Below are 23,655 nucleotides of genomic sequence, written 5' to 3'. Positions count from 1 at the left end.
GGCCCATCTCCCTCCCTGTGGCCAGAGGGCCGGCCCCTCCCCTCCCCCAACTTGTTTTGTTTGCACAGCATGTCCCAGTAGCTCCATCGCATTAACCCCTGACCCTGACTGAAACCTTCCCTCCCTTCTGACAACCGAGTTTACCCGGTGGCTTTCTCAGGCTTAGAGGGGAGAGCTGGGTCCTGTCCCTCCTGTCCCACCCCTCCCAGGGGAAGCTGCCCTCCCTGTCCTGCGTGCTCTCCTTGGGACTCCCCCATCCCCAGAGCTGCCTAGGAGTGTGTCTGAGTGCAACTGAGGTGGCTGAGCTGAGCACCTGGGAGGCAGCCCCTCTGCCGGTTTGACACTGGGGGTAGACAGTGCAATCATCTTCATGTGCAGTCTGGCAATATCTATCAAAAATGTTCAATGAACATGTCATTTGACCCAACAATACCAATATAGTCAAAGAATTTGTCTATATATGTCCTGCACTTGTGCTCAGATAAATATATCAAGGGTATTTTTGCAGTACTGTAAGAGCTAAGGACTAGAAACTGTCTAGGTTTCCATCTAGGACACAAGCAACATGATTAAAACTTAGCCATATGATGGAATATCATGCAGCTATTCAAGAAAACAATGTGAGCTGAGCACAGTGGCTCATACCTGTAATCCCAGCACTTTGGGAGCCCGAGGCAGAAGGCTTGCTTGAGCCGGGGAGTTTGACACCATCCTGAGCTACATAGGGAGACCCCCATCTCTACAAAAAATGTAAAAGTTAGCTGGGTTTCATGGTACATGCTCCCATCTACTAGGGAGGCTAAGGTGGGAGGATTGCCTGAGCCCTGGAGTTTGAGACTACTGTAAGCCATAATCATGCCACTGCACACCACCCTAGGTGACGGAGTGATACCCTGTCTCAAAAACAAAAAGAAAAAGAAAAGAAAAGAAAAAAGAAAAAAAAAAGAAAACGATGTGTTTCTGCATGTACATATATATTATATAAATATATCCCAAAACTCTGGAAAAAATAACAACCACATCGATGACAGAGAGATGAGAGGGTCACTCTGTACTTCTGTATATACAAGAAGGCTTCATCAAGCATTCTTGTATGATTACAAAATAAAATAAACAAGAGCTCACAAAAAGAATAACAGCATGACAGCACTCACCTAGCTGCCTCCCACTACATAGCTGTGGAACCCTCCTAACCATGCTGTTTTTATCCTCATGTTACAGAAGGGGAAACTGAGGCTGAGAGAGGTTATGCAACTTCCCCAATCATTCAGCACACACAAGCCAAGCCATGCCCTAAAACTCAGAGTTTGTCCGTGCCAACTCTCCTTGAAGATGACATTTCTTCCATGTTCTGAGCCGCTTCAAGGGTGTGGGCACTGGGGCTGAAGTTAATGGTTTTCCCCCTGGACTTCTATGAACAGCACAGAGTAAACCCTTTCCCTTCCTGTCCACCTCACCACCTCCAATCCCCAGAGGAGCTGCTCGGGAGCCCAGCCAGGGATGGGTGGCTCCAGAAGTCAGTGCAGCTCCTGGCCTTGGCATGGCTGCCAGCTTCCCCATCACTACTCCTGCCAGTGAGAGCCCAGTACCCATTCCCCGCCAACATCCCCCTCCTCACCACGGAGCACCCCCTTAATTACACTTAATGGCAAAGACCATAAGAGCTTTATTAACTTTATTATGGACCCAATTAGCAGTTAATGCCCCATGACTACTGTCCCCCTCCCAGTATCCCATTAAACAAAATGAAGCAGCCTTCCCTGCTTCACTGCTGGGTGGGGGCTGAGGGGACGGGGAAATCCATCTTCCTGGGCCTGATTCTGCCCCCTCAGGCCCACTGGATACCAGCTCAGGCCCCAGAGCTTCCCGGGGACCAGGGCTGGGTGCTCAGAAGACAAAGATTAATCGGCAAGTATTTTGGTGCCAGCCATTGAGCCCACTCACCCACACACACATCCACACACGTGCAGGCATGCGCACACGCAGACACACACACTCACATATACACAAAGCCTGGCTGATATCCAAATAGCCCCTGTCTCAAATCAAGGATATGGAGACACACATCCCTTGAACGCAGTCCTATCCAGTGCACCAGCGTTCTCCAGTCTTGTCCAAGCAATCTTCAGAGCTGGGGTGCTCATGTTGAGGGCCTCTGCCTGGGCTTGTCACAGTGAGGGATCAGAGAGCTGGGAGGCGAGAAGACTGAGGGTAAGAAGACTGAGGGCGAGGAAGGAGAGCCTCTCCCCTGAAGCCCACACCCTCACCACACCCCAGGCACTTCCCCGCTCTGGCTGATTGTTTCAAATATTTATTCAGCACCACAATGTGCCAGACACAGAGCTAGGCCCTCTCTGCCATCTCAGTTGGGCATCACAGCAACCCAAGGAAGTAGGTGTGATTTATCCCAATTTACGGACACAGAAACTGAGGCATAGAAGGATGAACAGGTTTAGAAACAGGTGTTCTATGTGATTTACCTGAAAAGATCTCTCCTCTTTTTCCTCAGCAACCCCCTTGCCCCATCCTAAGGCAGAGGAGGCAGAGATCACAGAGAGCATTCTCTCCATTACCTACAGATGGAGAATTAAGGCACAGAGAAGGCGCGAGGGACAATCGTGGTGATCATGACAAGACAGCCCTCGGGATCTTAATCCACATCCACCTTGATGGGTTGAGAGTACTAGAAACCAGAGAACACTCCAATCTCTAATGCTGCAAGAGGCCCCTGATGCAGGATCTTGCAGGAATGAGTAGGCTCCATGGAACGGGATGGGGCGGGAGAAGAGAAGAGCCATGATATGTTAACTCTCCCAGCAACCCCACTGATCAAAACGTTAAGACTTGAGGATTCTGGTTCCTTGTACTAGGGGTCTCCATCTATCCTCACTCAAGCACAAGAACCACCTCAAGATGGGACAGGAGGGGCATACACCAAACCTCCAGGGACTTAGGCCCCTCCACTGGCTTTGGTCCCAGATAAGGAAGAAACACCATGACTGACAGGGCAGAATTAGTGGCTGCCCTGAGCAAGAGGGAGGGAGCCCAGGAAAGGAGACCCTTGAACCTTTGCTTGGAAACAGGCTCCTTGTTCCTGCTTCCCCTCCCCAGGGCTGCGTCATCCTGGAAGCAACCACTTGAAATGGGTCCTAGGGAGCCTGGGAGAGAGGCTGGCTTAGCTCCAGCCTCCGGCTCCTGGCGCCTCAGACAGACCCATGTCCCCAGTCCCCCTCCAGCCTAGCCCCAGCTAGGGTCAGGAGGTGACAGGGAGAACTTTTCCTCTAGGCCCTTCTAAGTCAGGATCCACTCCCACTCCAACACACACCCAGCATGGCACCCCTCCAATTGCTCCATCCCTGGGGAAGGCGGGGGGCATGGGCAAGTCAGCACTCTGTCCTTTCCCAAGAGGCCATGGGGCTTGGGGAGGTGGCAGAGCCTACTCCCAGGGGTTACTTGAGTGCAGAGCACTGAGGAGCCTCCTCGAGTGGGGCCCCCACTCTTCCCTTTGCCCTGGATAAGTGTTCTCTGACACCAGGTCCCCCGCCCCACCCTCTAAACAAACAGGAGCATCGCCCTCCCCACCCTTCTCAAACCCAGAGGGATCTGGCGCCCAGGTCACCTCAGTTGGAGAAATCCCAAATCTGCCTACAGAGAACACTGAGGAACCTTGGTGGAGGCAGGGTTCAGAGGGGACAGTGAGATTTGGGGGCCTTGGGGGAAAGTTAGCCCATGCTGAGCTGAGGCTCTGGCTAGGGGCCCAGTATTGGCTTTGCTGTTTCCTGGCTGTGAGAGCTTGAGCGAGTCTCCCAACCTCTTTGAACCTCAGGTTTTCATCTATAAAATGGGGCTGAACATAGAACTTGCTTCATAGGGCTCTTGGCGAACATTAAAGTAGTAATGTATAGAAAACCTTTAGCCAGTCTCTGGCACGAGTCACTGTTGCAGCATTGCTGTCTGTAGCGATGGAGTGGTCCCTGATTGTAATAATGACAATGATAATAGGAAACATTGTGAGGGCATCACAGGGGCCATAGCCCCTTCCATGAACCCTGTGCCTGGTTCTCACTGAGCAAGGAAGAAAGAACTCACAGTTCCTCACATCAGCCCTCCAAGGCCCCCACTACCAGCAGCTCACCCTGGCATAACAATTTCAGAGGACTGACGAGGCCCTGGCTCACTCCCAGCAGACCCTAAAGGTGCCCCAGCACATCTTCTTACCTATTTGCCTCTCTCTCCCTCTCTTGTCCTCTCCCTTCCTTTCCCTGGAGCAAGGAGGGAGAAAGAGATATCAGAATTTGAAGGATGTGAAAATTAGCCAGAGCTGAGAGAGGTGTCAACTTCCAGGTGGCACCCCCATCGCCACACCTTCTCTACTCAAAGGGTGGTGTGTCCACAAGTCTCTGCAGGGAGACCCCCACCCATCTAGGTGTGTTCTGATGCTGTCAGGCGGGAAGAGAGAGAGGAGGAGAGAAGGCTGCCCAGGAAGAACAGCAGCCCCAGTCCAGGAGCCTGTGCCCAGGATGGGACCCCCACCCAAGCCACACAGAGCTCAGGTCTGTGGCTGAGGCAAAATAGCCCAGAGGAGGGAATCCATCTCACCTTCCTGATCCCAGCTTCCCTGGCCACAGCTGAACGTGTTGGGGCCAAGCTGGTTGACTTAGGGACAATTATTTTCCTGAGAGGTGAGAGGGATCTAGGACACTGCCGTTTATCCCAAAGTACCTTTCCAGCCCCACTTCTACCCTGTCTGAAGGTCTTTTTGGAATTCCTGCCTCAATTTCCCCGCCTCTCAGAGCTCCACGAGCTGGTCCTTGCTCTACCTTCTGGGAGTGGTCAGACGGAGCAGTGGGTGGGAGCTCCAGGAGGGGAAACCCTGCCGCAGGGGCCTGTCCCCATCGTCCCCTCGTCCTGTCTCTGTCATCGTTAACAGCCGCAATTATTATTACTTGGAGAGACAGACCAGAGGTGGTCAGGGACGTGGTTGGGGTGAATGAAATGAAAAAGTCTTGGGTACGTGCCGTCTCGCCAGGTTAATACTCCTGCCTGTCGGCCTGACAGCTGCAAGATTGATTACCCAGGCCTCCCGCTCTTTATAACTCGATCAGTTGAATTAATCTCTGGCTGTCGGCCCATCTGATGCCTGAATCGCAAATTTAATTTGGAGGTGCACAGCTCCTCCCCCATTCAGTCTCCCCCTTCCTCCCAGCTTCCCCCTTTCCCCCCCAGCTCATCCTGTCTTCCTCCTTCCTTTTCCTCTCCCGTTTCCTCGTCTCTCCTGCTCCACAGTTTCCTGTTCCTCTCTCTCTTCCTCTTCTCTGCAGCCTTTCAAGGTCCTCAAGGGGACAGTGGGTGGAGGGGAAGGAGGGAGAGGGGGAGTGGGTTGCCCTGAGTCAGCAGCCCCCTACCCAGACCAGGAGAGGGGTCATGTGCCCCTACCCACTGGGCGAGGTGCCCACCCCAGCATGCTCCACCCCAAACAGAGAAAGAGGCTTGGCTGACACTAAGTAAGACATATTAATGTACTAAAGACTTAATGAAGTTGCCGGGGGGTGAGGGGTGGAAAGTGCTTGCTTTATTAGTTTATGGCCGATTAATGGGGACGCCATTACTGTGATGGAGATGGATTGCTGCTGTCAGCAGCCTGGGCCGGGGCGGCCGCTGCTCCTTTCCTCGGGTGGTGGGTGCCCCAAACAGAGTCAGAGAGAACTTCATTAGAAGCATCTACAGGATCCCACCTGGGGAGGGCCTGAGGCCAAGTTGGAAAGGTGGTGGCAGGGACTCAGCTCTAGGTTTTGGAGGGGAATTCCAAGGGGTCAGGGGCTGGGAGCTGACGTCAGTTGGGATGGGGTAGTGGGGCTGTGCAGTGGCCTGGCTCTGGACCTGAACGTGCCAGGGGCTCCATAGTCACCCGGGGAAAGGGAGGGAGGAAGACAACCGCAGAATAACCAGTGCCCACTTGACCTGCCTGAGATGAAGGGAGTGGAGAACAAGGGAAGTGGGCCTCATTCTTCCGCCCTTCCTTTTTGGGGGCAGTGCACAAAGACCTGGGCCCACCAGCCCAGAGGAATGGGCAACTCACCAAGCAGCAAGGCTGCCTCTAACACTAGCATCCCCAGCCCCAGGGCCAGGGACTTCCCACACTCTCTAAGTAGATAGAGGTGAAAACCACATTGCCTCAGCTACCTCCAACCCCTGCCCCCAGGCAGCCAATGGGAAGCAATAACAAGGTGAGGAGTGGAATTCAGGGAGAGCAGACCTGGCAGACACCACCCAGCTCTGGGCTTTCTCCTTCAGGACTGGAGGTCCTGACACTGGGCAAGCTAACCCAGACACACCGCATCCCTTCATGCCTCCCTCCAGGACCCTGTTTTCTACGAAGAGGGAGAGTAAGGGCTGGACCAAACACAGCTCTGTTTCAAAGGGCCTCTTTCTATTTGGAAGTATCTAGATTCCTCCAGACCTCAGGGTCTTCTATCAGCTCCTGTCTCTCAGGCATATATGACCTTTTGGCATGGCCATTTTGATGCAAAAACATTAAACTTTCCAGATTTTAAAAAAGCAAGTTATGTGGCCAGGCATGGTGGCTCACACCTATAATCCCACCACGTTGGGAGGCCAAGGCGGGAGGATCACTTGAGGTCAGGAGTTCGAGACCAGCCTGGCTAACATGGTGAAACCCTATCTCTACCAAAAAAAAGAAAAAATTAGCTGTGTGTGGTGGGTGGGTGCCTGTAATCCTAGCTACTCGGGAGGCTGAGGCATGAGAATTGCTTGAATTAGGGAGGTGGAAGTTGCAGTGAGCCAAGATTGCACAACTGCACTCCAGCCTGGGCAATAAAGTGAGACTCTGTCTCAAAAAACAAAGAAATCAAGCGATGCTCAAAATAGACAGTGCCAGTCCCTCCCTAGCCTCTGCTCTGTCCTGAGGCCCTTCCAACCCAAACCCCATTTTGAGAGGCATCAGGGATGAAAATGGATTCCAGATGGGCTCAGAACCACAGCCTGTTGACCAAAGTACATGGTACCACAAATACATTTTGATGCAAGTCAGGCAAAACAATAGTGGCAAAATGATAGAGCCAAAATTCTCCTTCTTTGCCCTCTTTGCCTGTTCCTCACCGTGTGTGTAATTCTCGCTGGGTGTGTGCGCCGCACTTACAATGAGTTACTGTACATCCAAGCACCAGTCCGTGAGTCGTGGCTAGCACATGGTGTCATGTGTCTGTGTGCCCTACAAGGGCCTGTATCCGTGTATGCTTGGGTGTCCATCTGCATCACAGTGCAGGCACTCCCTGCTGGGCACCAAGGTCACCACTCTGTGCCTGCTCAGGCCAAGGACCAACCATCAGTTCAGGGGTCACCACCTAGGCACACTCCCCAAGGTAGGAGCTACCTGCTCATACTAACTGGGAAATAAATACCCTGTTTCTGAGAGTAATTTAATTATTGGCTCCTGTGTACTAGTGGGTAATTAAATTCCGTAGCTCCCAAAGTAATTAATTGCTATGCAAATACTAATGCCCTCTGCTTTGGAGAGAAGGATCCCGGCCTGGGTTTGCCCTGCAATTAGAAGCTAATAATTACCCTGTCAGTTCCCAGCTTTTGCCGGGTAATTACCTGCTGAAGCCCCACTGGTCACTGAGGGCTATTCCCATCAACTGCCGCTATAGCTCTGGCTCTGGTGGCCCCAAAAAGCCAGAGCAGGGGACCCCCAAAAGTGCTGGTTAATCCTGAGGTTCTCCCCATCCTACTCCATGTCCACAAGCCCCAGGAGTCCCATAGAGACACACTTATTTCTGATCACGGGAAACCCAGGATGAGATCTCCTTAGCCTCCCTTTGCTAAGGAGTAGGTGCCCCAGCTTCTCAATGGGTAGAATCCTGTTAGATAGGTTCACCCAGGCTGGAGTGCAGTGGCTAGATCTTGGCTCACTGCAACCTCCACCTCCCAGGTTCAAGCGATTCTCCTGCCTCAGTCTTCTGAGTAGCTGAGAGTACAGATGTGCGCCACCACACCTGGTTAATTTCTGTATTTTTAGTAGAGACGAGGTTTTGCCATGTTGATCAGGCTGGTCTAAAACTCCTGGCCTCATGTGATCTGCCCTCCTCAACCTCCCAAAGTGCTGGGATTACAGGCATGAGGCACCATGCCCAGCCTTCTATTATTTGTCATAACAATTATGTTTCTCCTGTGGCACTTTTGTGTGTGTGTGTGTGTGTGTGTGTGTGTGTGTGTGTGTGTCAACTAGGCTAGGCTAAGCTCTGAGAAGAACAGAAGGGAGGCAGCAGGCATTTTGCAGCTTCCACACACCTTCTCCAGGTACTCAGTAAACACTAATCTAGGTCCTGCTGTAAAGGGGCTTTGAGGATGTACTCTAAATGAGGGAGGTTATCCTCCATGGGCCTGACCTAGTCAGATGAGTCTGTAAAGAGTCAGGGCTCTCCCTGATGAAGGATGCTCCAAAAAGCAGCTGGATGTAGAATTGTTCTCCCTTTGCTAGGTTCTCCCATCCCGACTACCTGTGGACAGCAGCTTTGCTAGTGCCCAGGGGGTTCCAGCTTGTTCCTGATCTTTCCTTCCTGACTGCTTGCCCTACAGATATCAGACTCACTTAGCCAACCCACACAATTGTATTAACCAGTTCCTTGAAATAAAATTTGGTATGTATTTTATAAAATTTATTTATTTTTTCAGAGACAGGGTCTTGCTCTGTCACCCAGGCTGGAGTGCAGTGGTGCAATCACAGCTCACTGCAGCCTCAAACTCTCAGGCTCAAGCAATCTTGAGTAGATGAGAGGTGCACACCACTGCAGCAAGCTAATTTTTAATTTTTTTTTTTTTAGAGATGGGGTCTTGCTATGTTGTCCAGGATAGTCTCAAACTCCTGGCTTCAAGCAGTCCTCCCTCCTCTGCCTCACAAAACACTGGGAATACAGGCATGAGCTAACATGCTTGGCTCCCCTAATTTTTGTTTAATGAGCCAGGCGTGGTGACACGTGTCTGAAGTCCTAACTACCTGGGAGGCTGAGATGGGAGGATCACTTGAGCCCAGAAGTTCAAGGCTGCTGCAGTGAACTATGATTACACCACTGCACTCCTGCCTGGGTGACAGAGCAAGACTCTGTCTAAAAAACAAAACAGGACAGGTGTGGTGGCTCACGCCTGTAGTGCCAGCATTTTGGGAGGCTAAGGCAGGCAGATAGCTTGAGTTCAAGAGTTCGAGACCAGCCTGGCCAACATGGTGAAACCATGTCTCTACTAAAAATACAAAAATTAGCCAGGTGTGGTGGCTCATGCCTGTAGTCCCAGCTACTTGCAAGGCTGAGGCAGGAGAATCATGTGAACCCAGGAGGCGGGGGTTGTAATGAGCTGAGATCTCACCACTGTACTCCAGCCTAGACGACAGAGGGAGACTCCATCTCAATAAAATAAAAAACAAAACAAAACAAAGAAAGTGGCTCACCAAAGATTCCCTAGCTAGTAAGTGGGAAAACAAGGTTTCTAGCCAGGCTCCCAGTTACATTATAACTGCCCATTCAGTGGCAGGACCTGGCTCCAGGTCCCAAATTCAAGGTAGGTTATACCTGTGCCCAAATGAAAAGGTGCTTGTGGATCTCCCCAACCCTCTCATAACTCAAGCATCACTGTGGCTCAACTGAGTTTTTGTTTCTGACCTGGATCTTGTCCCCTCTATCAGGCTCCTGGCCCTTTGCTCTGGGTTCTTGTTGCTGTCTCTGATTCCTACCTAAGGAGATGGGCCTGAGAGTGGCAGAGCCTGTGCGCCTTCTAGGCACTGGTCGCTCCCCTTGAGAAACAGCCAGACCCCACCCTCCAGGTCGGGAGTCTTCCAACTGAATCCCTGTGGAATATTGTTCTAATGTAGTCTCAGAGCTGAGGGACTCCCTAGGAAGCTGGATGCTGGGTAGGCTGTGGGTGGAGGAGGAGGGCTCGTGGAGACTGACTGAAGGACGCTGAGCCAAGAATGGGTTCCAGGAGTCTGGGAAAGAAGAATTCTAGGGAGCACAGGGGCTCAATGAGGGTGAAAATCCTCCCCGGCCCCTCACTTGGTACCTCCCAGTTATCTTTCTGGTCTCAGCTGCAGGAAGCTCTCCCTCACCCACATCTGAGGGTAGGCCACAGGCTCCATGTCTCTTCTCTCCCATCCTCTGTCTTGGCCCAGGTGAGCAAAAGGGCAGAAGACCTAGGCAGAGGAAATAGGCTTCACAGGTGATCAGCTCTCCTCAGTCCAGAGGACATGTCTAGGACTGAAGCCTAGAAATGGGGTGGCAGGAAGCACTATAGGCTTGGAGGCCAAAGTCTAGCCCTGTGAGTGCCTTGCCTTTGGTTCAGACACACTCTAGGATTAGTGAACCACCCAAGGCAAGACTTCCACACCACTGCCAGGGAGGACAAGAGACAAATGGGAGGCAGAGGATAGCTGTGGGAAAGCCAGAGGTGATCAACAAACAAGCTTCCTAAGCTTCATATGGGGATGTGGGCAGAAACAGAGAAATACTCAGGTCTCTCCATACTAGATGGTTAAGGTCACTTGATATTAATGAGGGTCTCATCTATTTGGGAAAATCCAATCTGGAAGAGATCCCTTACCTCCACCGCCCAGCTTCATCTGACCTAGGCTCCCATGGCACAAGAAAAGTAATGGTGTCCCATGGTCTTGGGTCTGTGCCCCTGCCTTCTATTCCCAGCTTCTGCTCCAATTTAACTGTAGGAACTGGTGGGAGGTCATACTCCCATCTGTGCTTTCGTGAGGAGGTAATTTCTTGCTAGAGATTTTAGGACAAAAATGTCTAATTGGCCAGGCATGGTGGCTCACACCTGTAATCCCAGCACTTTGGGAGGCCGAGGTGGGTGGATTGCTTGAGGTCAGGAGTTCTAGACCAGCCTGGCCAACATGGTGAAACCCCATCTCTACTAAAAGTACAAAAACTCGCCAGGCATGGTGGCGGGTGCCTGTAATCCCAGTTACTCAGGAGGCTGAGGCAGAAGAATCGCTTGAACCTGGGAGGCAGAGGTTGCAGTGAGCAGAGATTGCACCACTGCACTCCAGTCTGGGCAACAGACTAAGACTCCATCTCAAAAAAAAAAGTCTAGTCATTTATAAGTCCGCAGTCTTCTGAGAGCTCAAAGAGCCCTCCAGAGGGTGGAAGACATGTCTCCCCCATTGGACTAGAGGCTTCCTAAAACGAGGAGCCTCTATGTCCCCTTTAAATAGGGACTCCCAAATGCAGTTGTATTTCTCTCTTATTTTTCCCCTCAGAGCCTTGTCTTGAGGTCTGCAAACAGTGATTCTCAAAATAGAGTCCCTGTGAAGAAGCCTGGTAGGATCAGGAGTCTCAGAGTATGGCTAGGGCTGCCAGACACCCTCCATACAATATGGCCTCCTGTATAGGCTGGTGCAGTTACTACTCCACTGACAGCTCTTTAGAATCCATTCAGAGTTTTGGCCCAGCTGTAATCTCTGGGTAATGAATATTTCCCCTAATGAACTGACGGGAATTGAATTAGGCTGGAATGCTTGTGTGCTTAGACTGTAGCTGATTAAACCCCCATCTGTGCAAAGCCTACCTGTGAACAGCTTGTTACATACAATTTTTTAAAGGAGGGAAAAGATGGTGTTGGTATTCAAGTTCTGAAAAGGAACAAGAGGGAAAGTGGAAGCAAAATGTCCATCCAGGCTTTTGGCAGGATCTGGTTGCTTTTAATCTGATCAGGCCAGTACTCCCACCTTAGGGCACCCCCACTTTCCAGCCAACTTATCTCATGAGGGGGGACTTGGGCCAGGAGTCTTCAGGGCACAGGTACCTGCACCCTTCCCCAGGAGTCCTGCCTAGATCTCCACTGAGCCCACAACTGTCTGCCTCCTGCAAGGAGCATTTATTAAACAGGGAGTTGCTTTGGGGAAAGGTAGGAGAAGCAGAAGGTGTGAGAGTGAAGTTAGGTCTATGGATTCAGTTCCCATCAGATGCAGCTCTAGCTCTTTTTTCTTCCTCCAAAATTATCTGGTCACCTTCACAGGAAAATGCAGGGAGTTTGGGGCAGGCACTCTGGGCTATTCCTGGGCCCTTTGTCAGTCAGGACCAAGGACAGCACCCCCACTATTTCAAGGATCACCAAACTTCTAGGTCCCTCCACTTATCCCTCTTCTTCCCTGCTGAACATTTCCTCATTCTTCAACACACCTTTTCCTTTTCCTTCTTGTTCCTTTCCTCTTATTCCTCCCTCTTCCTTCTCATTCCTTGTCCTTAATCCCAGGGATAGAGCCTGGCTTCTGATTCTTCACACCAGGTACTTAACCCCAGGAATCCCTGAAGAAAAGTTATTTAGGCTGGGCACAGTGGTTCACATCTGTAACCCCAGTACTTCGGGAGGCCGAGACGGGTGGATCGCTTGATCCGAGGAGGGAGAGACCAACCTGGGCAACATGGTGAAAATTGCGAAACCCCGTCTCCACAAAAAATTAGCCAGACATGATGGTGTGTGCTGGTGGTCTCGGCTACTCAGGAAGCTGAGGTGGGTGGATCACCTGAGCCTGGGAAGTCGGGGCTGAAGTGAGCTGTGATCGTGCCACTACACTCCATCCTGGGTGACAGAGTGAGATCTTGTCTCAAAAAAAGAAAAGTTATTTAAGCACCCCAAGAAGCCTATCCCACCAAACTTCTGTTAAAAGCCTTATTCCCATGACTGACTCTTACCCAGGCCATACAAGAACACACACACCGAAATCTGGTGGTTAGCAGGAAGGTAGGTCAGGGTGATTGTTTCTGAAATACTGGCCAACTCCCCTTCTCCAGTGGAGACCAGAATCAGCCCACCTGATTTGAGTAATCCCAGCACAACTATGACTCTACCACTACAGCCCTCCCCTCCCCTCACCTCTCCTCCTACCCTTATCCCTTTCCCTCCCTTCCCCATTCTCCTCTCCTCTGTGTCTCTATGAAAAGTGGCAGCAGCTGCTGAAGAAGGCAAACCCTTCAATGAGCATCAGCAATTGTGGTGACTGAATGTCCCAGCCTTCTTTCCCAGTTAATCTAACTTGGGAAGAGTTGAGGTGTGCTCTGGCTCTGCTGCCCGTGAAAGGCAGAGAATAAATAACAAGCCAGAGGCATAAACAGATGTGCAGAAATATGCAGCTGGCATTTCCCTGCCAAATTACTATGGACAGAATGCTGGCAGGGAGCCAGGATGCCTCCCTCCCTGTTTGGAGTTCGGCCACCAGGACCTATCCAAGCTCACCATCCATTTGGCAACATCTGAGTGAAGGGAGGGGATGCCAGGGAAGGGAGTGGGAGGCTGCAGGTGCCTTTAGGTTTGGTGAAGAGCTCCAGAAGCTCATCCTAAAGACTCAGGTGGGTGGGGGTTAACATGGTGGGGAGGGATAGGGAGCTCTGACCTGTAGGTTCCCTAGGGTAGTCCCCTCAGCGTGTGGCTTGAGGGTCAATTCTTATCATACTATATAGCTCTGTGTTTCCACCCTCCCACTCACTCAAGGATTGGGTGTTCCTTGATCTTTGATCATATCTGGCATTCCGCAGAGTTGGCATGGAGTACAGGGGGCAGGCACCATCTAGTTAAAAGCCAATCAGAAACTATGCAGAACAAAAAGATGTCACTACAGGCTGGGCTCAGTGGCTCACACCTCTAATCCTAGCACTTTGGAAGGCCAAGGCAGGCAGATCACCTGAGGTTAGGAGTTCAAGACCAGCCTGGCCAACACGGTGAAACCCTGTCTCTACTAAAAATACAAAATTAGCCGGGCATCGTGGCACATGCCTGTAGTCCCAGCTACTCGGGAGGCTGAGGCAGGAGAATCCCTTGAATCCAGGAGGCAGAGGTTACAATGAGGTGAGATTATGCCACTGCACTCCAGCCTGGGACACAGAGTGAGATTCTGTCTCTAAAAAAAGAAAAAAAGAAAAAAACAAGATGTCCCTAGAGACTCCAGCTCTGGAACAAGCAACTGTGCTTGGAATTATTGTGCAAGTAACAAAGCAAGTGGGCAGGGAGAGAAAGAATGAGCTAGAAGGAATGTTGCCCAAGGGGGTCTCTCTATGGTTAGCCTTAGATCTGAATTCAGAGACACAAAGCCACCTTCTGGGCTTCATTCAGATCACAAAGGGTCTTTTCTCTTATTAATTTGCCTTTCTTATGCCAGGCTATCTCATGCAGATTTGAGTGGCATGGAAAAGTTTTTCCAGTGCCTGATTATTGCCCTTGCTCCATATAAGGTGCTGCAGATTTCTGACTTTATGGAGATGGGTGATGTCTGCTCTGATGAGCCATGGCATTATGACAGATCTTGAATGGTCTCAATTCTGTAGGCAATAGGGAGCCAAAGAATTATATGACAAAAGTAAGTGGCCTAAAAAGACAAGACTGGGAGTGGAGTGGAAGGATGGGTTGGAGGAAGGAGAGATGCAGAGTGGGGAGGCTAGTTGGGAGCCTGTTGTCATTCAGGCCTGATGATGGGATCCTGAGCTATGCAGTGGTAAAGGAACAGAGAGAAGAGTGGAAGAAGAACTGCTGGGACTTTGTGATGAATTGAACAGGAATCAGAGGAAGAGAGATAACGTGGCCACATAATTTATTGTGCAATCTAGAACAGTTTTGAACATGAATGGAGTTCTAGCAATGATTTTACCAAGAAAATAGACATGACGTGTGGACAACTCTGGGCAAATCCGAACACACAGATGCCTTGGTCAAAGATGACTCAAAGTATAGTGTTTGGGCAAGTGCATGTATAGGAATGATACTGACCAAAGCAAGGAGGCTGGGAGGCAGAGTAGCAGGATGGGAAAAGAGGGAACAATGAGCTTGGCCTTGGGCTTGTCAAGTTGGAAGCACTTAGAGACATTCACCTTGCAATAACCAGCAGGCCGCCCTCTTCCAGCATCCATGAGTGCTTGCTTGGCAATGTGTGTTTCAAACCTGAAGGGCAATCAGGGTTAGATATAGTGCTTTTTTTTTTTTTTTTGAGACAGAGTCTTGCTCTGTCCCCCAGGCTGGAGTGCAGTGGTGCAATCTGGGCTCACTGCAACCTCTGCCTCCCAGGTTCAAGCAATTCTCCCGTCTCATGAGTAGCTGGGATCACAGGCATGCACCACCAAACCCGGCTAGTTTTTGTATTTTTAGAAGAGGCAGAGTTTCACCATATTGATCAGGCTGGTCTTAAACTCCTGACTTCAGGTGATTCACCTGCCTCGGCCTCCCAAAGTGCTGGGATTACAGGCATGAGCCACTGCACCCAGTCTAGTGCATATTTTTTGACTCACAGATGCCACTTCTAGAAATGTTAATCTCAGGAAATATTCATTCTTGTACCAAAAAATGACATATATTAAAGTAGGATCATTGTGACATCACTTGGAAATAACCTAAAGGTCTATGAATAAAGAATTGGTTCAATCTATTCTGGAGTGTGGTGTGAAATATATCCACATATATTGAAGTGTATCCATATATAACCTGGAAAATATCTCTGGTATTTTTAAGTGAAAAAGGCAAATTTCAAAATAATAGTATGACACAATAAATATACAATAATTGTTTTAAACTCTACTTTTGTGTGTGTGTCTATATGGTGACTATGTAAGAGACCTAGAAGAATACACACTGAATTTTTCACAGTAGTTGCTTATGGAAAAGGGAATAGAACTAGAGGGCAAGAGAAAGGCTTTTACTTCTTTACACATTACAGAAGTTTGACATCGATTTTTTTTTTTTGATATAGGGTTTCAGTATGTCGCCCAGGCTGGAGGGCAGTGGCATGATCACGGCTCACTCAGCCTCCAACTCCTGGGCTTGAATGATCCTTCCACCTCAGCCTCCTGAGTAGCTGGGACCACAGGTGTGCACCACCATGCCTGGCTGATTTTTGCATTTTTTGTAGAGATGGGGTCTTGCTGTGTTGCCCAGGCAGGTTTCCAACTTCTGAGGTCAAGTGATCTACCTGCCTCAGCCTCCCAAAGTGCTAGAATCACAGGCATGAGCCACCATGCCTGGCCAACATGGAAATTTTTATAAGCATATGTTCATAGACTACATTTTTAAAGTAAAAGACCAAAAAAAGGATTTTTTAAACACAGACTAAGGATTATTAAGGGGATAGGTGAAGCCCTAGGAGTGGGTGAAACCAGAGACTAGGGCTGAAACTTGAGACCCATTGCCACAGATGGGAAGCTAGGAGCAAGGAGACAAGGCCAGAAAAGAAACCCTAGAGGGTGGCCAAAGAGGGTGGAAATCACTTCTGACTCCCAAGGCTAGGGAAATAGAATCTCCACCTCACACGTAAGGCTGCCCTCATCAGTCTCTCCAAATTCTAATCCTCCCCTTCAGGAGAACAGAGCTATATAAGAGCTCAGCTTTGTTCCGGGGCCATGATGTGTCTTCTGTGACCCACAGCTGTTCCAGACTCCGAGCTGTTAGAGAAAAGCCCAGCTCTACATTAACTACCACACCAGCTGGATCCTAGGCACCACCTAGAGTGACCTAGCCCCAGCCTAGGTGGCCCCACCCTAGGTAGTCCTGACTTTTTCCTACTTCTCTCCTCTTTCCTAATGCTGTCAAAACTCCCAGCACTTCTCCAGGTGAAAAAATAATAGCCAGAATTTAATTCCATCTTGGGTGTATTGTGTGTGTATTGTGGGGGGTGGCGGGGATGGACAGAGAGCAGCTTGACTCACAAGAGCTCCTCTCCTGGGGAGATGGAACCTGACAGACAGGGGTGTGGGATGCATTGAGGTGACTTCCTGACAAGGCTGTCAGCATGTTTTACTCTTCACTCTCAGCAGTGAGTCCCCTGCAGCTAAGTCGGCTTCTTTTTCTCTGTCTCCACCTCTCTAAGACTGGCTCTCTTCCCTCTGCCAGTGCCTCTTCTCCCCATTGGGAAGCCCTTTCCAGTGCTCACTTCCTATCTTGGTGCTCCACTACCCAGCTCTGCTAGGCTTTTTCTTTTTCTTCTTTTAACAGGAATGCATAGAGTCAGCTTTTCTATTAGGGTACCCTAGCCCCTGCCTCCTTCCCAAACACAGCAAATTTTATAGACGATTGAAAGTCCAGGGATGCACACAGCACATGGGACAAGGAGACCATGTGCACACGTGTGTGTGTGTGCGTGTGTGTGTGTGAGAGAGAGCTTTTTGGTCTATGTATATGCTGCTAGTGGAGGGAGGGGTTCAGAATGTGTATGGGCTGGAGGAGGGCACAGCTGGCCCTAAACAAGTTTCCTCAGGTCATAGATTATAGATATCAGTATCAGCATTGTCTGTAGAGTTTATCTCATCAGCAGGCCCCCTCCCCAATTTATAAGTGAGAAAGCTGAGGTCCAGAGAGGTTAAGTAACTTATCTTCCATCACACAGGTAGCTAGTGGTAGAACTAGAGTTAAAACCCAGGAATTCTGACTCATGGATAATATTGTGTTCATAACTTAGAGACCTTAGAGAAAAGGTCCTATCAGGAATTCTGACTCATGAACAATACTGTGTTCACAACTCAGAGACCTTAGAGAAAAGGTCCTATATCTCAGACACCATAAAGATGACAAATGCCCAGGCAACAAGGCGAGACCCCCATCTCTACAAAAAAAAATAAAAAAAATAACAAATATTTGGGGCTTGGTGGCATGTGCCTGTAGCCCCAGCTACTCAGGAGGCTGAGGCAGGAGGATCCCTTCAGTCCAGAAGTTCAAGGCTGCTGTGAGCTATAATCACACCACTGCATGCCAGCCTAGGAGACAGAGATCTTGTCTCAAAAAAATTAAATTAAATTAAATTAAATCTTAAAAGATGAGGCTGGGCGCAGTGGTGCATACCTGTAATCCCAGCACTTTGTGAGGTTGAGGCAGGTGGATCACATGAGATTGGGAGTTTGAGACCAGCCGGGTCAACATGTCTCTACTAAAATTACAAAAATGAGCTGGGTGTGATGGCGCACGCCTGTACTCTCAGCTACTCGGGAGGCTGAGGCACGAGAGTCACTTGAATCTGGGAGGCAGAGGCTGCACTGAGCCGAGAAGGCAGCACTGCACTCCAGCCTGGGCTACAGGGAGAGACTCTGTCTCAAAAAAAACAAAAACAAAACCAAACAAGAAAACCGTCAAGATGATAGATTTGACTAACAACTTCTTTAAAGTGGTGAAAAAATCTAGAATCTTCTGGCCTTCAGCCTGCCCAGGGGACAGGCCGGGCCCTGTCTCTCTGTGTCCCCACCAGCCCCAGTGGTGACAGCAACCCCTCTCCTTTCCATCACCGCTGATTCTCTCCTGCCAGAGTTCTCCTTGGCTGGGTGTTTCTTACCAACCCTTATTCCCCCCAGCTTTATCCAAGGACTCAGCCCAAGACGAATTTATCTTCCCCTTACCCAAGCTCTGATTCCAGCCACTGCCTAGGGGCTTGCTTGACTTTTTCGAGAGTCCTCTGTTTCCCAGCCCAAATCTGAAGTCCCCTTTGAGCCACAGCTCCTTGGCATTGGAGTCATTTGACTGCTTCAGGAATGACCCAAGACATCTTCCCCTTCATTGATTGGAAGAAAAATTGGTTCTTAACACAAGCTCTATTCATTTGACAGTAACATGAAACGCCAGTACAGGGCAGCCACCCCCTCTATCCCTGCCCAGCATGCTGTAAGGTCTGCAGGTCCCCTTGCAAAGCTCATACATGAAGATTGTCTTCCCCACCATGCTCTGCCCCCAACCCCCGCCAGGAGCCTCTGCTATGAGGGGACGGTGGTGAGTATGGCAGGCTTCTCTTATTGCTGGAATCGCCTCTCCCACCTGCCCACCGCTCCCCCAGGAAGAGGAGTGGAAAAAAGGGTGCGGAAAAGAGGTTGGCAGAGCAGTAAAATGTCAGGGCCTTTCCTCTCTGCTCCCTCTCGCGGCCCTGGAAGCGTCCCGCTTTCTCCCCTCGCCCCTCTCCCCATCTCCATCTCCTCCCTTTCCCTCTTTCTCCTCGGCAGACCCCGATGCAACCGCTGCAGAGGCAACAGCATTTGGGGGATGAGGCGGGAGAGGTTAATTATTGCTCCCTCGCCCCCCACGCCCCTCCCCACAAGATGTATCTGACTGTCAGAAGGGGTGACAGATGAAGACAAAGTACAGGTACGGAGCAAACCGGCCCTCCTTGTACCAGCCAGGGGTGGGGGTGGAGGGGGGCGTGCTACAGAAGTTTTAACCCCTCCAACGCTGGTTCACACGGCAGGGAGGGGCGTCGGGAGTCGGGGAAGCCGGAGTTAGAACCTGGGTCCTGATGAGAGCGGGCTGAACCCAGAAAATCTGTGGGGCCTCTTGCCTTGCCCCAGTGATCTGAGGTGGGGGGCTAGGTTGCTGGGAGCGACTGTCCCAGAGGCTACAGAATCAAGGTCACAAGTAATCATTCAGAGAACTTTAGGGAACAGAGAAAGGGGCTCATGGAGTAGCCTAGGTCGACCTGGGGACTCAGGAACCCCAGTAAGAGGGAGCATTCCACCACTCTTTCACCTTTTCCATGACAATGCCCTCCTCACATGTCTGTCCCCAAGGCTGCTTGTCAGGGTGTGCCTGTGTATTTGAGAATGGGCGTCTGTGTAACTGTGTGTCTGAAACTGTGTGTACTTCTGATGGTGTAATGCAATAGGCTTGGAAGTACTGGACTGCATTGGGGTTGTGTGTGTGCGTGCGTGCACGTGTGTGAACAGGTGCAAGCATACACACCCACGGGTGCTTGGAAGGTATCTAAGGGTACTGTGACGGTGCCTGTACTGTGAGCACAGTGTGCTGTGAGTGTGCATGAGAGAGAGTGCTTCTGTCTGTAAGTATGGCTGTGGTGAAGGACTGTGTGTCAGGAGAATGTGGATGTGTGCGTGCAAATACTGAAGTGTCTGCATTTGGGACGGTACACATGTGTGCTAGAGTGAGAGATATGTGGACGTGGATTATGGTGTGTGAGCATGGTTGTGTGTGCACGCACACTGTGTGCACACTGGGCTTGAGGCTGCAGCCTCTTCCTCTCACTGGCGTCCCTCCCTTTCCTGACTCCCCTCTCTCCATAAGCAAACGAGGTGAAATAATTACTTTTCCATTTAAACGCCCTATGTTCAAGCCAGAATGAAAACAAAGTGATTTAATAAAATTGTCTTTAAAAGGGAAAAGAGGAAAATAAATGTCTGCTCTCCTCCCCTCCCTGGCGTTCAGGGAGGCCCCAAGCCCTTCAAAGTTAATTAAAACAGGAACTAAAATCACAGAATCGCTTCCCAATCCTTTTCCCATCACTCTCTCCCTTAAAGGTAAGGCAGCCCCAGAACCGCTGCCCTGTACCTGGAGGGTTCCACCTGTTCTAAGTTTTGACTTCCCCCAGGACCAGCCCTCACTCTCAGCAGGCACCTTGGCCTTCCTGCACCCGTGTCTGGGGGAGGCAGCTCCGTCCCCACTTCCCTCCTCCCAAAGAGTCATTAAAGGCTTTGTCTGGTCATTTGAAGTCCTTGATGGACACTGGTCCCCATCAGAAGCTTCCGGCCTTGCCTCCTCCCAGGACACAGCCGGCCCTCAGCCCCTGCTGCTCCCCCGCCCCAGGTCCCTTGAGCCTCCAGCTGCTCTGAGCTTTATCTGTCTTCACTGACCCCCTGGCCCAGTCCTCAGCTCCAGCCCAGCACAGTTCCGGCTGCTTCCGCCTGGTCTGTATCTGTTCCCCATCAGAGGCCCCATTGGAGCTCTAGCCCTTCATCAGCCCAGATAAAAGAGATGGATGGAGGTGACTTTGGGGGATGCCCCTCCTTAGAAGCCCAGAGGTAGAGCCCTGGGTTCTGACAAGGGCTCCCTGAGGAGGGCTAAGGGTGGGGGTGAAGACTGTTGAGCTCTCTGGAAGCCCAGTCCCTGCCCATCTCTATCCTGCCTCAGACTTTCCCCTTTTCCTAAGGCCCAATTCCTAAGGCCTCCTCCAGGCAGGTGCCAAGACTGCAATCACCCCATTCTCCAATAAACCCACTTCAGCAGGAAGCTCTGCACTGGGCACCCAGCCCCCATCTCCATGCAGATCATCTGCCCCAAAATAGTACTGCATAATAAAACTGACGTTTGTTGAGCACCTATTTTGTTACAGACACATTGCTTATAAGATCTCTAATCCTTGTCATAACCCCTATGGAGTAAATTTTATCACTATATTGCAGAAGAGGACACAGAATAAGGAAGGTTAAGAAACCTACCCAATATACGCACTTCAAAAGCAGTAGAACTGGCTGAGTGGGGTGGTGCATGACTGCACTCCCAGCTACTCAAGAAGCTGAGGCGGGAGGATTGATTGCTCCAGCTCAGGAGTTCAAGGGTGCAGTGAGCCATGATCGTGCCGTTTTAGTCTGGGCAACAAAGAGACGCCCTGACTTAAAAAAAAAAGAAAGAAAAGAAAAGAAAAGAAAAAAAAAGCAGTGGAACTGAGACTCAATCCCATACTGCAAAACCTCCTGTGCAAAGACCCACCATTACCCTTCAGAGATTACTCCCCCTAGAAACCCCCCACTACTGCCCCTAGAACTTAACCCCTCTGACACCAAGGAGTTAGGCCCAGGAGAACTGTGGGGCCTTCTCCAGCCCTACTCCAGCTCTTGGGGTGGGGGTAGCAGGAAGCAATTGTCCCTAGAGTCCTCAACCCTTATCCTGGGAGACTCCATTACTTCCCTCAAGCTGTCACCACTTCTCATAGAGACCCTGTCTTTTCTCCCAGGGGACTCCAGCCCTCATTTCAGTGAAGGTACTGAGTACTTCAAGGTTCTACCCACTAAGAGAATGGGATGAGATTTGATTGTGGGGTAACTCTTGTCACCACAACTGGACTTTCATAACTGTCTACCCTGTCCAGAGAGCCTTCAGTTGCCCAAATGGCAGAGTAAATGTCAAAACCAAATCCAGACCAGGCACAGTGGCATGTGCCTATAGACCCAACTACTCGGGAGGCTGAGGCAGAAGGATCTCTTGAGCCCAGGACTTCAAGTCTAGTCTGGGCAACATAGCAAGACCCTGCCTCTAAAAGATAAATCAATCAGAAAAATAAATCCAGGCCAGGAACTAGCTTGCGTTTTTAGCAATCTCCCCCACCCCAACCCCACTCCCTAACCAGCAAGGACACAGCCCAGGGATCTAAGGCCTCAACCCTGGGGGGAAAAAAGAGGCCCTGAAGAAAGGGGAAAAGGCAGTGAAGGGGCAGAAACCCTGGTAGTCCAGCAAGGGTGGGTGAGAAGGAAGGGGAGAGGTATGAGTATTACCATAGACCAAGGGTTGAGGTGGCACCTGGAGACTCCCAGACTTGACTGCATCTGGAAAGCATATAGCAAAAGCAGGGAAAGGAAGAAATGATTCAGAAGCACCTTCCCACTTCAGTCCTAGAAATGTGTGTGTGTTGGTGGAATGGGTGGATATTCTATGACCCTTTGCAGGTCTACACCCCACCCTTGTTTGAACCCCTTGGGCCGAGCCCATACTGGAAGCTGGTAATGGCAGCTGGGTGGGAAATGACCCAGGTGGCTGGGACAAGGCTTCATGGGATGCTGGTATTGTGAACCCTGCCCCACCTCGCCCACCGCTTAAGTGAGTCACCTAAGCCAGGCCAGGCCCTGGAGCCTTAGCTCTCCTCCTCTGCCCCAGCACATCTGAGAGCCAGCTTGAGCAGAGAGAGGGCTAAACTGGGGCCCAGCTTAGAGAGAGAGTGGGGTTGGAGGTGAGGGGGGAGGGATGACTCCTCCAAGATGGCTTCCAGGCTCCACCCCCAGACAGGTGTATCCCTGCCACCAGAGCCTCTATCTTTGCCCTGACCCCACCCCAACTCCATCCCCAATCCCAACCTCATTACTCACTTCCGCCCCCTTCTCTAGCCTACCACCCCATCCCTCCCCAAGTGTCCTCAAACCACCTCCCATTATCCACAAGTGACTCCCAGAGCTCACTGCCTCCCAGAATTTATCCCTTCCGGTCTCTAAGTGCCCTCAGAGAACCTAGCCTCTTACCCCAGCCTCCCAGACTCCACTCCCACCCTTCCCCAGCACTGAGCAGAGGCAAGACTTGATGTGCACTAACAGTTCCTTACCACGCATGGACTTACACAGCTGTTCCCAGTTTAGAAAGAATTCAGTCAATCAGAAGGCTGAGGAAATAACCACAATGCATCCTAGGAGGCAACAGGTCTATGTTTCTAGCTTCTTTCCCTCTGCCCTCAGCTGCCTTCATGCTCAGAATAGAGCTCCAGGTGACAGGACCAGTGATTGTGAGCAAAAAACCAGGGAATCTCCAGGCCTACCAAAGTTTAAGCCTATCTACTCCTCGCACATACACATATTAGATAGTTTTATATGTGCGTGTGTGCATAATCCTGGAAATATAAATATACATAATTAACATAAGTATACATACACATCTTAGACTGGAATACAAGTTCCATGAGGGCAGGAACAATTTTCTTTTAAGGCTCTGTCACCCAGGCTGGAGTGGTGCAATCATAGCTCACTGGCAGCCTTGAACTCCTGACTCAAGCAATCCACCTGCCTCAGCTGCTAGAGTAGCTAGGATTACAGGTGTGTGCCATCACACCCAACAAATTTTTAAAAATGTTTTTTGTAGAGACGGGGCTTCACTGTGTTACTCAGGCTGTTCTCGAACTCCTGGGCTCAAGCAATA

At 50.5% G+C, this 23,655-nt stretch overlaps 1 long non-coding RNA gene across 1 annotated transcript in view; it reads left to right on the top strand.

Moving 5' to 3' along the window:
- Positions 1–3,915, top strand: part of LOC119627964 (uncharacterized) — a 44,254-nt gene extending 40,339 nt beyond the window's left edge. The window contains exon 3 of the long non-coding RNA XR_012094120.1: positions 2,510–3,915. This is a non-coding gene — a long non-coding RNA (uncharacterized lncRNA). The remainder of the gene's footprint in view (positions 1–2,509) is intronic.
- Positions 3,916–23,655: the final 19,740 nt, after the last annotated feature.

The sequence above is a fragment of the Chlorocebus sabaeus genome, chromosome 9 (genome assembly GCF_047675955.1).
Source record: "Chlorocebus sabaeus isolate Y175 chromosome 9, mChlSab1.0.hap1, whole genome shotgun sequence".
Classification (NCBI taxonomy): domain Eukaryota; kingdom Metazoa; phylum Chordata; class Mammalia; order Primates; family Cercopithecidae; genus Chlorocebus; species Chlorocebus sabaeus.
The sequence above is the reverse complement of the archived record's forward strand: the minus strand, read 5'-3'. Positions and strand labels throughout refer to the sequence as shown.